The following is a 10,919-nucleotide window of genomic DNA, read 5'->3' as shown; positions in this document are numbered from 1 at the left end:
TCCAAAACCACTACAGATGGTGACTGCAGCCATGAAATTAAGAGATGCTTACTCCTTGGAAGGAAAGTTATGACCAACCTAGATAGCATATTGAAAAGCAGAGATATAACTTTGCCAACAAAGGTCCATCTAGTCAAGGCTATGGTTTTTCCTGTGGTCATGTATGGATGTGAGAGTTGGACTGTGAAGAAGGCTGAGCGCTGAAGAATTGATGCTTTTGAACTGTGGTGTTGGAGAGGACTCTTGAGAGTCCCTTTGGACTGCAAGGAGATCCAACCAGTCCATTTTGAAGGAGATCATCCCTGGGATTTCTTTGGAAGGAATGATGCTAAAGCTGAAACTCCAGTACTTTGGCCACCTCCTGCCAAGAGTTGACTCATTGGAAAAGACTCTGATGCTGGGAGGGATTGGGGGTAGGAGGAGAAGGGGACACCAGAGGATGAGATGGCTGGATGGCATCACTGACTCGATGGACGTGAGTCTGAGTGAACTCCGGGAGTTGGTGATGGACAGGGAGGCCTGGCGTGCTGCAATTCATGGGGTTGCAAAGAGTCGGACACGACTGAGCGACTGAACTGAACTGAACTGAACTGAATGAAGATGGGACGTAGAAATTGAGGCAGACTGCATAGAGTTCCATGATAAAATATATAAAAACTACAGTGTAGAACTATGTCTCTTTTCCCAGAAAAGCATGACAGTGGTTTCTAAAATCTGGATTTCTCAGTTATATTTTTAAAATACAGTAATTTTTGATAACAAGGTTAAATATTTCACACTGGGGAGAAAGTTGAGAATGCCGAACATAGCAAGTATAGTATATGCAATGTCGCTTCTGAGTTTTTACTCTTGGAGACAGAATGATTAAGGTAGAAAGTATCAAGGGCATATACACTGTAGGTTTATTTGTAGCTGGAGCCCCAACACCATAGAGACTCTTTCTGGCAAGGGAACAGATAAACCTTCCTCTTGGCCCCAGCACTCTAGAGTTCTACACCTGTTAGAGACTTCAGCCTGTGAAGTTCATGTTAGAGCTGCCTAAGCCAGTAGGCAAATAAAAGCTATTCCAAGAGACAATGAGTAAAGCAGACTGCAAGCATTTTGCAAAGCATATTCGTATGAAACAGTATAAATCAACAGGTGCAGAAGAATGATGAATATTTTCATATACCAAGACTGATCATACTGAAAGGAAGTGGCACCAGCCCTAGGGCAGCACAGTACAGAGATGCCCAGCACGTCCGGGGCCATCCAGGAAGACGATGGTCCCTGCTGAACCATCCGGTGCTCTGCTGTTAGTCATGCCGGCCTCGTGTGCTTGCCTGTGTCTTCAGAGGACCTGAAAGTCAATTTCAGAACCTTATTGCCTTGCTATTTATATTTGTATTTTTTTTTTTTTTTGTCTTTGAGTGTGGGTTGAGTCATTCCCAATGAGTACTTCTGGCCGACTCATGTACCTCAGTTGAGAGAGCCCCTCAGGGGATTGCTATCTTTAGACACCTTAACTGAGTGGACCCTGAGTACTGATAATTGTGGAGATTCTGACTTCCAGTAATTACTGTGTTAGCAGGTCTGGTTTCTGTCTCAGTAGCAATTTATACCTCACTGTTCTCTGAGTGATAGTGTTTAGAGGCCTTTCCATACACTGCTTCCGGAATTATATGCTCTCAGAATTATAGTATAAGCTAAGGTTTCATTGCTGTCTTTGCCACATAATTCACAATGGTATTTGTGCACTTTCTTCTGAAGGTGGTTTTCGAGAAACTATTAGATACAGATTAATCTATCTCCCTGGCACACACATACACAGGAAAGAACATGAACTTTTTTGGCCAGGAGACCACCGTAACACGCAAGCTCGTGGGCTGGATAATGTGTCTACAGGACTTCTTTTCTCTGGATTAAGACCTGTTAGTAAACTGTCACTGAGGGAGCTCTTCTACCCAGGTGATAGACTGTTCAGTGGGTAACAAATATGGTGCTTATTGGCGTGAAGCCTTCACTGATCCACATCCCCTACGGATCCGCCTCAGAGTCCATCATGGACCATATGAAGCATCGTCTTCCGCTCTCCCTGCCTCACATTTTATGCTGTAGTGGCTGCACACTGTTTCTGGTTCCTTGGACATAACACACTGTTTATTGCCTTTTCCCCTTGGTTTGTACCCTCCCCTTTGGGATAGCTTCACCTCATTTCCTTCTGACTATCCATGCTAAAGATTTTTTTTTTCAACAATCTCCTCTGTTAGCGAGACTTTAAGATAATTTATCTCTCCTGTTCTTTTCCACTTCCATCAGGCCTTCTTTTCTCTGCTGGTTGGCCAAGATGCCCCTCTTGAGTTCCCACTGACCTCAGTGAAGATCACTGTGAAACACATTTATTTATTTATTTGTCTGTCTCCTCCAATAGACTCCAAGTTCCTTGAAGGCAGAGAGTCTATTTTCTATTCATCTTTGGCTTTCCCACTCTCTAGCTCAATGCTTGATATATTGCAGGTGAAATAAATACTAACTATTTATATAATTGAAATGATATTATTGTTCAAAAAATAGCAAGCAATTTTGAGAAACCCAACAGAACTTGCGACAGAACACACAGTAAAGTTCGGTTTTGAAGTCTAGTGAGAAGGATAGTTGAGATCTGCATTCATTTCTGCTTGTGTGGGTTTACAACCAAACTGGCAAACAAGCAGTGTAAAGAAAGCAAGAAACAAGGAGTAAGGTGAATGAATGGCTCTCATATACTTCCTCTCCTTGGAAGGAAAGCTATGACAAACTTACACAGAGTATTAAAAAGCAGAGACATCAGTTTGCTGACAGAGGTCTGTATAGTCAAAGCTATGGTTTTTCCAGTAGTCATGTATGGATGTGAGAGTTGGACCATAAAGAAGGCTGAGCACTGAAGAATTGATGTTTTTGGACTATAGTGTTGGCGAAGACTCTTGAGAGTCCCTTGGACTGCAAGGAGATCAAACCAGTCAATCCTAAAGGAAATCAACCCTGAATATTCACTAGAAGGACTGATGCTGAAACTCCAATACTTTGGCCACTTGAAGTGAAGAGGTGACTCATTGGAAAAGACTCTGATGCTAGGAAAGATTGAAGGCGAAAGGAGAAGGGGGCGACAGAGGATGAGATGGTTGGAAGGCATCACTGACTCAGTGGACATGAATTTGAGCAAACTCCAGGAGATCAAGAAGGACAGGGGAGCCTGGTGTGCTGCAGTCCATGGGGTTGCAAAGAGCTGGACACAACTGAGTGACTGAACTAAACTAACAAAAGAAAATAAAAATTTCAAGAAAATAATGAAAGTTCAGGCTGAGGTTACAGAAAATTTGTTTGTATGCTTAATTAATAAAAGCTGTAGAAATACAAAGAAGGGCTGATGAAATTTTCCACCTACTATGAGACAGGGAGCATTTCACATCTTAAGAAATGGTATTGTTTTGTTTTCTCAAATGATGTGTGCATGTGTTTGGTTGGAGAGGAAAAGGGGTGACTGCTGATTACAAATCTGTGCTTTTTGAATGTGTAGATCATCCTTCTTGGTCTACTTTAAATACACTGGAGTGCATCTTCTGGATTATACAGAGTGATTCATCCTGTCTCATTGGGATAACAGGCTTTTCCTGTTTTCAGGCACTTAGTTCTGGTCTAGCCACTCACTGTACCATTTGTAATTCTATTTTGGACTTCTGGAAGGTTAGCAAGATTGAGTAAAGTTAGCTTCAGAGTCAGGCTATAGGATTTAATGTATGTCTAAAAATCCATGTCACAGTGTCCTGGAATTTCAAATTTTCCCATCTGCCATCCTACCAGTTTTATTTCCTGTTCCTCCCCAACCAGTACCCTCTGCTCTTGTTATTGTTGGTTAATTGCTGATTGTTGTGTCTGACTCTCTTGCGATCCCATGGACTGAAGCCCTCCAGGCTTCTCCATCCATGAAATTTCCCAGGCCAGAATACTAGAGTGGGCCCTTTTCTTCTCCAGGGGATCTTCCCTACTCAGAAATCGAACCCTTGTCTCCTGCACTGACAGGCAGATTCTTTACCACTGAGCCAAACTCTCTGCACTACTGGACTTCTTATCCCCCAACCCTGTTGCCCTGAGAACTTGCTGTGCTTCTTTCTACCTATGTTCCTTTGCTCCTACTTTTTCCCTATAATTGGGATTTTTTTTTTTCTTCTGCTTTATCTGTTTAATGTCTAGGAATTCTTCAGGTTGCAATCATCTACTACCTCCTCCTCATCAATCTTCGAGTTTTCAAACATATTTATTTCTCTCTTTTTGAACTCTTATAAAAATTTTTATTTTATCTGAGGTTGTTATCTTTATTTAGTGTTTCAGGTGTGTGTTTTGGCCTTAACAAATCCCCATAGTAGCTCCCATCCTTGAGATTCTGACTCTGGATTGTCTCCTTAACCAAACAGCAAACTCTATAAAGGGGGTGATTTATTTTCTGAAGCCACTTATAATGTTTAGAGGGTTTCCCTGGCGGCTCAGCCAGTAAAGAAATCTGCCTGCAATGCGAGAGGCCAGGGTTCAATCCCTGGGTTGGGAAAAGATGCCCTGCAGGAGGGCATGGCAACCCACTCCAATATTCTTGCCTGGAGAATCCCCATAAACAGAGGATCCTGGTGGGCTACAGTCCATTGGGTTGCAGAGAGTCAAACACGACTGAGCATAAGCACAGCACAGTACATAATGTTTAGAATGGTACAAAGCGCACAGATGCCTACTAAGTACAGTATTGCTGAGAAGAAATAAAAACTTACATTAAAAAATGGAAAAAGACATGTATTTTCATGGAGAAGATGTAGATAGGTGAACAGAATGAAACCATTTGTGCTGAGTTGATAAAATTAACATTGGTTATCTAAATTTTTTGCTCATCTACTTATACTTTAATACCCATAAAATGAGAAAATGACTGATTATATGGATCCACAAATTGAATCAGCAGCAGTAGCCTATATGGAGGCTGAATTCTAAAAGGTACAGTTTTAATTAAACCAAAGCACCATAAAACCAAAAATCTTAGGCTAGCTATCACCTCTATATTTGACTTTGCTTATTTTTCCTTCTGAGGAATTCATCTGGGAAAGGATAGAAAGGTCACAAAGGCAGGACCTGATAGAGTGGGCACCAGCTGTCTTAGAAGATGGTCAGCTATCAATTTCAGCCTTTGGAAGCTGACGCTAAATCTTCTAACATGTTTGAATGGGCAGTAAATGGGCTTATTGGTTTCTCCTCTGAACCACATCCTTTGTTAAGCCCACTGCCCCTAGTGGAGCTGAGATTTCTTGTTAGAGAACAGTAGCCAACACACTGATACAGATTTAAAGACTTAGATCGAACAATGTGGACCATTCTAAGAACCAGTACACTATCTTCTACTATGCATACATAATATGCATATACTCTTTTCATCAAAAATGTAATTCCATCAGTTCACTATTCCAGCCACAGTCACCTCAGCCTTCCTCAGTGGCTCCTTGTCTGAGTTTCCCTAACATTTTTACCTGGATTTATTGCATTCTGTTTGTACCTGATTGCTTTTCCAGAGTCTCTTGGGCTCATCTACCTCCCAGATCTTTCTCTGTGAGCTCTGCTTTACCTACCATGGTGGCAGATCAGCCAGCTGCATGCCTGCCTCTGGCTTCCCAGGTTCTGCCTAAGGGCTTGATGGTGCAAACTGCTTGGCACGGAATCGATTCTGTATTGCATCAAAGTCAACCAGTGGAAACCAGCAGGAGGCAGCCAGGTAGGAAGGTCCTCCTTCTTTCCCACAGGCTTCTCTCTCTACACAGAGTGTGTCGTGCAGACATCCGAGTAGCTGAGAAAATGCACTACCAGTGGCCCGCTGCATCTTTTCAGGATTCTTTGAGAAGCAGTTGCCAGCCCAGTGATGTGTCCCGTTGCCTCGCTCCCCATCTTCCCAGCTATACTTACAGTTTTCCTTACTCTTGCTTCCTGGGGATCATGCACTGCAAATAAACCTTCAGAGTTCATCCTGCCCCAGGCTGTCTTTCCATGGAACCTTTGACAAACTGATACAATAATGATTTGTTTATATGCGTCTCATTTCTGGGAGACTATCAACCCCTTGAAAGCAGAAACCACTTTATACTTTTTGTTATATCTACCCCAATATTTGACATTAAGTAGGCCAAAGGTCTGGAGAAGGCAGTGGCACCCCACTCCAGTACTCTTGCCTGGAAAATCCCATGGATGGAGGAGCCTGGTAGGCTGCAGTCCATGGGGTCTCGAAGAGTCAGACACAACTGAGCGACATCACTTTCACTTTTCACTTTCATGCATTGGAGAAGGAAATGGCAACCCACTCCAGTGTTCTTGCCTGGAGAATCCCAGGGACGGGGGAGCCTGGTGGGCTGCCGTCTATGGGGTCGCATAGAGTAAAACACGACTGAAGCGACTTAGCAGCAGCAGCAGCAGCAGCAGCAGGCCAAAGGTCCATGTTCATGTAACAGACTTCTACAGGAAAATATAGGGAATCATAAAGTAAAAATGTTCTTTGTAAAATGGGTACCTTCATATATCATTATTAAATACATAATCTTATTGGCTAATATTTAAAAATCATCTCTTGTATATGAAATATAAGGTAATATTTGAATCATGAAGGAAGTAAGAAAAAGAAAGTTTTACTAAGCAGATGATTCAAAGCCCCAGTGGTATTTCTGCCATTTTGTTTTGCCACCGGCAAGATAATTCTAACTAAAATTGAGCCCTAAAAAATTCAAAATCTGTACCATATATTTAAACATCTTAGGATTTGGCTGCCTCTGAAAGGTGAAAGATAAATAAATATCAAGTAATAAGCATCTAAGAACTTTGACAGGAAATAAAGGCAGAAAGCCCATTATGGTCATAAAAAGGTAAGTCTAAATAAAGCCTGATTGGGAATAAAGCAAATCTCAGCATCTTCTGTTGAATTTGTGATAAATTGCAGATGCCGACTATTCATCTCATTTACCTTAGTCCAGTGCTAAGCTTGAACAGAGAACTTTAAGTATTTCCCAAACTGAATAAATGATGGTGAAAGAAATCCTGCAACTGCAGATACAGGATGATGGGAAGATTGTAAACACAGAGTAATTTATGATTGAGAATATATCTTAATCATGAATACCTCCTGTCTGAGGCTGTAAGACCAGGTGGGAACACTCAGTGACCACATTCCAGTGTGGGCACAAATTAAATGATGTGCGTGTTTTAGGAATTTACACCTCAATCTGAACCTTAAGTCTACCCTTTTAACTTTTGTTTTCAGCTTTGCTTTAAGGTATTTATTTGTTTATGTGTATTGAAGGGTTCCAGACCAAGAAAGCCCTAGTAATATTGCACTTAGAAAAAGTATCACTTAAAGATGTGTATGGAAAATGTTCTAAATTTTAGAATCTCAAGTTTAAATATTTCAGGAAATTTACTTTTTAAATGAAAAGTAAGAGGGGTGCAGATGGGAAATAGGAGGAAAGAACGATACTAATTTTTATTGAGCTGGAAGCTTTGGCTGTATTATCTCACTGAATTTTGATAACAGTCAGTCTTCTGGGGTCGGTGTGATTATTCCCATTGCGTAGCTGACAGGAAATTGAGTTTCGTTTCACTTTCAAGGCCCCCCAGTCAGTGAGCGGTGGAGCCAGAATACAAATCCCAGCCAGCTGACCCCAGAGCCTCTGACCTACCGGCCGTGTCATGCTGCCTGTTTATCACTAGCCACTGACAGAATTTAAGGTTCTTATGTTTTCTTATTTAGATGCCCTATTCTCTTTAAAGGGCAGCTGTGACTTTGCCAGCCTTTTACTTGCTATCCTCAGGTCTTGGTTTTAGTATAAACTGGACTGGCTTGGAGAATTAGCACCAAAAAAATAAGATGTAGGGCTTGGATCCTGTAGGATCCAGAGTTCTCCAGAGAAATGGAACAAAATGAACTATTATGGGTACAATGGTCTCTCCCATCACTGGGCAGGCGTTAGTTAGAAAACCACTGGTGTCTTGAGTGTGAACCTGAGTTTTGTACTAAAGGTAAAGGTTTACTACTTGAAGTCATGCCTTCAAATTCTGACTCTAGTTTTTCCTTTCGGTTTTGGGGCTGGTAGGAATATTCTTGTGATTTTTATTTTGATACAGTATAATGTAATGAATCATAGAACCATAACTCAATGGAAAAGCCCATGTCCAGTGACCCCTGATGAGCACAGTATTCTGTTTTCTAGGATAGGAGTCGTCTCATATATTGGAACTGGTCTGTTATAAAATCTTGTTAGCAAACTAACACTGAGATGCTATGATTAAGTGTGTGTGTGTGTAAATGTCTTGACATTGGGACAGAACTCAAGATATCCTTTTTCCATTTTAACATACATTTTTTACTCTTTTCATTTCTTTCTGTAGAAACTGCAAATATCATCATGCAGAAATTTCACTTCTTCAGTTTCCTGAGCTCATAGGTCACATTGCTTTTTTTCTGAAATCTCTACCTGGCTCAGTAACCAAGGCAACAAATCCCTGGTTAATGATTCACTAGAAATTCACCGTGGAGGTGGCTTATTAGTTTTTTCCCCCAAGAGCTGGGATAAAAAGCTTGCTCGTGTTTTTTTTTTTTTTTTTTCCCCCCATCTATTTCTCCTTTCTCTCTTACTTGCAATCCTGACAACTTAAATTTAATTAAAATCAATAGGTAAAAATATCCAGGACTTCACCTGACTATTTTGGGATTTATGGTGTTTGTATATGTAAATACAAAATGTTAATAAGTTTAACAATATTTTATGACTTCTTTCAGTTTTCATTTTTGACGAGGGGATAATAAAACAGAAATAATTTTAGGATGGTGATTTTAGGTTTAAGCAGTATCCTAGTCCTTTGAACAGCTGTTTGGAGAAGGCATCTTTAAGAAGGTAAGTGCCTGTTTGCAATGCGGGAGACCTGGGTTTGATCCCTGGGTTGGGAAGATACCCTGGAGAAGGAAATGGCAACCCACTCCAGTACTCTTGTGTGGAAAATCCCATGGACGGAGGAGCCTGGTCGGGTTGTGGGATCACAAAGAGTCGGACATGACTGAGAGACTTCACTTTCACTTTCAAGATGCCTTCAGGGAAAGAAGATAGGACAGATAAAAATCTGACAGAAGTTTGAATGGAAAAAAGTCAACTTTATGAAAAGGAATAAATGTGGGATGAAATGGACAAGAGGCAAAAAAAAAAAAAAAAAAAGCCAAATAAGCAAAAACGAAACTAAAAAATCCTTGGCATTGCTTAAAAACTATTTCACAATATGCAAAGATACAGTTTTACTGGATGAATAAATCCAAATACAGTTTTGGAAAAATAATTTTCTTCCAAAGTATTTAAAGGGAAGCAAGAAGGAGCGGAAATGATAGAATGACATTTGACTTGTTTCTCAAGTGTTTACAAAGGAGAAAAAGGCAGTGACACTGGTGAACACAGTTGCCTGGCCTGAAAGCGCTAAAAGGAACTGGCCTCTTAGGGAAGGCATCGGGGAACAAGGGAGAGGCATTAACCACAGACTTTTAACACGTTCCCTCTTGCCATGGGGAGCTTTTAGTGCCATGTTAGATGTGGTAAAAATAGCTAAAATCATGAGTCAAGACCTGTTAACTCAGGGAGATCTTTTAGGACCCTATTAAGAATTGCAGATGATTAATACGAAAATTAGACTTCATAAATTGATAGAAAGTATTTATCTATGGTGTTATAGTTTTTCATATGTTAAAAGACAGATAATGAATGAAAACCACATGATTTTGTTATATTGAGATCTTGAGAAGAGCCTACTAAAGGACAGTGGAAGTCTGAGTGCATCATTAGTATATCTGTTATTTTATATCATACATATCTGGAAATCATTTCTGGAAGGAAAAAAAAAAAGAATTTCATTCAATAGTCCTGTGGAATGTGTTTGCCATTAGGGAACATAATTGCAACACTATGGACCCCACACAGGGTTACTATTCTGACAAAATTTATTGCTAAGGAAAATAATAGCAAATTACCTGAAAGGCAGAAGTGGATGCAGTCCCACAAGTGGCTATGGGTTGGTTTTGTTCCACTGTGTCCATGTTCCCCCACCACAGTTTTGCCCGGAGGCCATTCTGCCTCCCCTCCTGGCCCAGAAGCTTTGGGTTGGAGTTGCCTCCACCCTGCTGTCCTTACCCAAGCTAAGCCAGTCAGAACCACTGACCTGGCCAATCTCAGCTACGAAGACTCAATCCAGGCTCCTGTTGGAGCTTTTGTTTCACTTTCGCTCTGGCTCTGGATTGTGTGTAAAGATAAGAGGAGCCTGAAGTTGCAGGACCCACTGCAGGGAGAGAAGCAAAGAACACTGCTGATATCATCTGAGTCCTGAATAAAGAATCTCTCAGGTTCTTTCTTAGTGTGACCTTTCATTTAAAGGAACAGTAAATATTTTTTTGTGTAAGTCAATGTGAGACTTTTCTCCTACTTCCAACTAGAAGATCCCTAAGAGAAGCAGAATTCTTAAAACCATCCATAAGGCGCAGAACTTCCTGAGATGAACCGTAGGGCTGAGTAGTTCTGTTAAGGCAAGTGTCACTCATGCAGGGGACCTTCTTTTGGTTAATGACTGGAGTATTAGAAAAGAATTTAAAGGCAGGCACTATGCTTTCAGGGCTTCCCCAGTGGCTCATTGGTAAAGAATCCACCTGCAGTGCAGGAGCTGGGGTTCGATCCCTGGATCAGGAAGATCCCCTGGAGAAAGGCATGGCAACCCACTCCCGTATTCTTGCCTGGAGAATCCCTTGGACAGAAGAGCTTGGTGGGCTACATTCCTTGGGGTTGCAAAGAGTCAGACATGCCTGAAGCAACTTAGTATGCATGTACTATGCTTTCAGGAAGGCTGTATTTTAGTTAAGG

At 41.1% G+C, this 10,919-nt stretch overlaps 1 long non-coding RNA gene across 1 annotated transcript; it reads right to left on the bottom strand.

Moving 5' to 3' along the window:
• Positions 1-715: 715 nt before the first annotated feature.
• Positions 716-10,711, bottom strand: LOC113882941. Its single transcript, XR_003508495.1, has 2 exons — positions 10,040-10,711; positions 716-1,339 (listed from the first exon to the last, which is right to left on the bottom strand). It is a non-coding gene; the product is annotated as an uncharacterized LOC113882941 (long non-coding RNA).
• Between the last annotated feature and the right edge of the window lie 208 nt (positions 10,712-10,919).

This window comes from Bos indicus x Bos taurus, chromosome 24 (genome assembly GCF_003369695.1).
Source record: "Bos indicus x Bos taurus breed Angus x Brahman F1 hybrid chromosome 24, Bos_hybrid_MaternalHap_v2.0, whole genome shotgun sequence".
In the NCBI taxonomy this organism is placed as follows: domain Eukaryota; kingdom Metazoa; phylum Chordata; class Mammalia; order Artiodactyla; family Bovidae; genus Bos; species Bos indicus x Bos taurus.
The sequence above is the reverse complement of the archived record's forward strand: the minus strand, read 5'-3'. Positions and strand labels throughout refer to the sequence as shown.